Source organism: Gavialis gangeticus, unplaced genomic scaffold (genome assembly GCF_001723915.1).
Source record: "Gavialis gangeticus isolate Ggan-Ray unplaced genomic scaffold, GavGan_comp1, whole genome shotgun sequence".
NCBI classification, from domain to species: domain Eukaryota; kingdom Metazoa; phylum Chordata; order Crocodylia; family Gavialidae; genus Gavialis; species Gavialis gangeticus.
In genome coordinates this window covers 156,223,184-156,227,644 of record NW_017729032.1, presented here as the reverse complement: position 1 = coordinate 156,227,644, position 4,461 = coordinate 156,223,184, and the positions used below count along the sequence as shown (strand labels likewise).

Sequence of the window (4,461 nt, the reverse complement as noted above, 5' to 3'; positions counted from 1 at the left end):
GGCTATTAGACAACCAGAATAAAAATACATCTATGATATGACCATTCTGCCAAGAAAAATAAGACACACAGATAGTGAAGGTCCTAACTATAAGGGGCCTAGCTCCATATCCTAACCTAACAGGTGGTATTTTTGCTATTGCTGAAGCAGTCAGTGGTATGACAGGGGATGACAATTTTCATTTCCTTCTGCAGTTAGAGCAGGTCAGGAATGTCTCCCCAGTGGCAGTATTCTGTAAATGATGTTACACATTACACTTAGCCCATACTAAATTTGTGGAATGTTAAGCAGTGTTAAATTTAAAACATCCTATGAGCAGTCACACATTAAGGATTAATACTGCTTCTTGCCTGCATAGCTTTGACTTGACATTAAGGGGCTGGCAAGCAGGGGTGTGCCTAGAAGCCAGGACACCTGGGCTCTATCCCTGCTCTACTAAGAGGGGAGGGGGAGCTACAAAAGTGCATCCTAGGATGATGGAGGACCACAAACTGCTCATTTTATCACCATGGAACAGATTGAAGACACCCTAAAACTAATTAAGTAGTATATCCCAGAGTTAACCCTTACCTGAAGTGGTGTAACTTTGAGGTGCTCAAAGGGCACTTAGCATGAGTTAATGAGTTTTAACATGCAGATGCTCAGGAATTCTTAAGTCAGCTCACATTTGTAGTTAGGTCAAAGGATGTGGTTATCATGGGTGACTTGAACTTTCCAGACATCTGCTGGGAAGAGCAGTCAGCCAGGTTTGACTGCTCACATAGGTTCCTAGCCAAAATGCAGGACCTCCATCTAACCCAGGAAGTGCACAGCTCCACCAGGGGAGACACCTTGTTGGACCTGGTGCTGGCCATGGTGAGGGGGGCTGCAGGTGCTCGACCACCTGGCCGACAGCGACCACTGCCTGCTGGAATTCACCATCCAGCACAAGGTGGCAAAGGCCGGCAGCAAGGCAGCAGCCCTAGATTTCAGGAGGTTGGACTTCAATTAGCTAAGGAGAATAGTCGGGGAGGCACTGAGGTCCTGGAGGGCAGGGGAGCCACTTGTCCAAGAAGAATGGTCACTCCTTAAGGAGACGATCCTCCAAGCCCAAAAGGAGGTAGGGGGTCGGACTTGATGATCTGCTCAGGTCCCTTTTGACCCTATTAACTATGAAACTATATTTTAATTGCCCTTGTATGGTCTAAGTGTAATGTGAAACTTCATTCTAAGATGCATGAAGGTTTTAAAAGATGGGCTTAGCAGGAAGGGGCCATTTTGCCCTACTAGCTTTATTGTGCAAAGCCATTCTTTATGGAGACATAGCAATTCACTGGCATTAACTTTCTAGTGATATAGTTCTAGCAATAAAAATTATCACTCTCCAGCTTGCTAGGCCCTATTATATATAAATGTGGGATTCTTTCAAAAGCCTGGACATGACTTAGAAGCAGTACTTGACAAACAGGACTTGTTCTCAGCAATCACTGAGGTAGTATGAAAAAAAAAAACTTGTCCTTACCACTTCCTTCCTCATGGAGTGGGGGCTATAGGGATTTTTTTTTAAATTTTTTTGCTACAGTGGTCTGGTGAATGCCCATCTGTGCCCTCAGGTTACCATGGTATCTTCCCCCATAGCACCATGATTGTACTATCCTTCCTTCCACTTCAGGAGAGCTGTGTGTTGTTCCTCTTAAGTATACCAATTATATTAGCAGGAGAGTTTATAAACTTACTTAAAATATCTTGCTATAATGCAGAAGGATTTTTCTGACTTTGGCCTTGCAGTCAAGCATTGCACCCTAAGGCCCACAAAAATCAATGGAAAACTCCAGTTGATTTCAGCAGGCTTTGGATCAAGCTCTTAAAACATTCAAGTAATCTTAGAAAGCTTTGTCATTGCCAGTGTAAATATAAAACAACTAGTGTCAATTGCAATGGAAGTGACTGAAAAAGGCTTCAGAATTGGGCCATCTAGGAGCAGAGCAAGTATATCTGCAGCACATGAAGTTGCAAGTAGATCAAGGGCTTAATTTGAGAACATTATCAAGGTATCAGAAAGAAATGTTCAATGCAGAAGCCCTCATAACTTTACCTGAATTTTTCTGTTTAATGTTATGGCAAATTAAATTAAAGGTATTCCAGGCCATTCTAGCAGATATGAATAAGCATCCAAGTTGAATCTTTAAAGTCTCGTTAGATTGTAGATTCACCAGCAAATGAAAATGTAAAGCATTCTTTGAAACAGTTGGAACTCTAAATTAGGCCTAATTACTGGTTCTGAAAAGGTTTAGATGACATTGTAACAACCTTGGGCAAAAGCCAAGGCTCAAAAGTTTCATTAATATAAGAGAAGTTTTTCAGAGCCAGCATAAGTTACTGCTAGAATGGCCCGATGACCCAGAATTTAATACAAAAACATAGGGAATTACATAGAAACTGTCCAGAGCATAGCATTCAAATAGGTAAAAGAAAAGGAGTTCCACAAGCGTTGGTAATGGTGCACACACTGCTAATATTACCATTAGTAGTACGTATCATGTTTTAGCACACTCAAAAATGCATCTTACTCGTGAATTAGCCTCCATAGGATACACAATGTATATGCATTTTCAGATGTAAATAAAAGTGAATAGGCACCACTTTTGTTTTCTCTTGCTCCATATTGATTAGTTATTTGCATCTTCAGAAGGCGATTGCAATATAGTTGTACAACACTATCATTTTGACTGAAACAGTGGTTGTTACTTACAGACAAATTTTCTTCTTACCTTCATGCTCCAGTGTGTAGGCCTTGCTGTAGTATGTAATACAACCATTGATTAGTGTGTATACAAGTCACACAGGGACCCTGCTAACAGCATAAACCAAAGTAGGCCTCACTGGAATGGAGCTAAGCATACCATATACAGCTTGTACAAAGGCAGTTTGTTAGTCCTTGTAGGTGCTTTGCAAGGCCAGCAGATACAAAATTAATTAATAAGACCAATATAGGACAAGAAAACAAAGAGCAGAGTGACCTGGCAAACAGGTTTTCCTTTCTGGTGTGAAGGTTGCACTAACTGTTGAGAATTAGGATGTGGCTGATACCACTTAAAGATCTTTTAGTAATTGGTGAGAACTAGGGTGCATGTGCCATAAGCATTAAGTTATTTTCATTGGTGTATAAAGAGGGGCCTGGGAATGCATTATACTTTGTACTAGGCTAGGGAGTACATCCATTGCAAATGATGCCTGTACCATGCCTACCAATAATCCAGCTAGCACCATACCAACTGATCACAGAAACTAGTGTCTAGGCTTGCTTATTGACAGAAAAACCTCACTGAGCTCTTTGTCACCAAGAATTGAAGCCTGAAGTCTCTTTCTTATATCAATGAGATCATTAGGGACACAGCATCACAGATGGTATCCTGACAAATCCTTATGCAAATCATCAAAACTGAGGAAGCCTGATGTAATTGGTAATACCTAACCCCCTAATAATATTAACCGAGTCAGATAATATTGACAGTCTGCTCTAACAACTTGGTGCCTGCTTGGAGTCCTACAGTGTTCTAGGGATGTTCTGTTTATTTTGTAGCTCAAAATGTTTCAAGACTACCCTCACTTTTAGGTGTATTGTCAATACATGCTGGACTCCACAGAGTTAGCTGCTTAGGTTCTGCATATAGTACTTGGGAAGAGCTGAGTGTCTCCAAATGATATTCACTACAGCTAACACACTGTCAATGGTGCCACCTAAGTTGCAAGTAGGAAAAGCTGAGAAGACAGAATGTTTCTTGAGCTCCTCCCCTGTTGGGGGGTTAACACTTCACTTCATGAAGGGTCTCTATCTAACAGGGATTTGGAACCCTAAACATTTTTTTCTGGAATTACTGGCTAAATCAGCCCTTACTATAAAGTAATTAAAAAAAAAAATCAGCAGCAACATGTAGCATGTTGGGGTCCCAGGGGCTGCTGTGACACCCCACAGTGGCTCCACAAGTATGTCCCACTCTGCCTCTAGGGTGCCTTCATAGATTTCATAGACATTATGATTGGAAGGGACCTCATAAGATCATTGGGTCCCGCCCCCTGCCCAAAGGGCAGGAAGTTAGCTAGGGTCAAAGGATCCCAGCAAGTCAAACATCCAAATGTTTCTTAAAAGAGTCCAAAGTAGGTGCTTGCACCACCTCCGGGAGAAGTCTATTCCAGGCCTTAGGGCCTCGGACAGTAAGAAGTTTTTCCTTATGTCCATCCTAAAATGGTCTTGGAGAAGTGTGTGACTGTTGGACCTTGACATCACTTGGGGTGCTCTGGTGAACAGGTGTTCCCCCAGATTCTGTTGCACAACCTTATGTACTTATAGGCAGCCACCAGGTACCCCCTGAGCCTTTGCTTCTCTAGGCTGAAGAGTCCCGTGGCTCTCAGCTTCTCTTCATAAGGCCTGTTCTCTTGCCCTCTGATCACGTGCGTGGCTCTCCTCTGGACTCTCTCAAG

The 4,461-nt window shown here is 42.3% G+C and overlaps 1 protein-coding gene across 1 annotated transcript in view; it reads right to left on the bottom strand.

Annotated features, from left to right (window-relative positions):
• LOC109302288 (gamma-aminobutyric acid receptor subunit gamma-3) overlaps positions 1–4,461 on the bottom strand; it is a 360,992-nt gene that overhangs the window by 90,258 nt on the left and 266,273 nt on the right. The gene's annotated exons all lie outside the window — the stretch shown is intronic.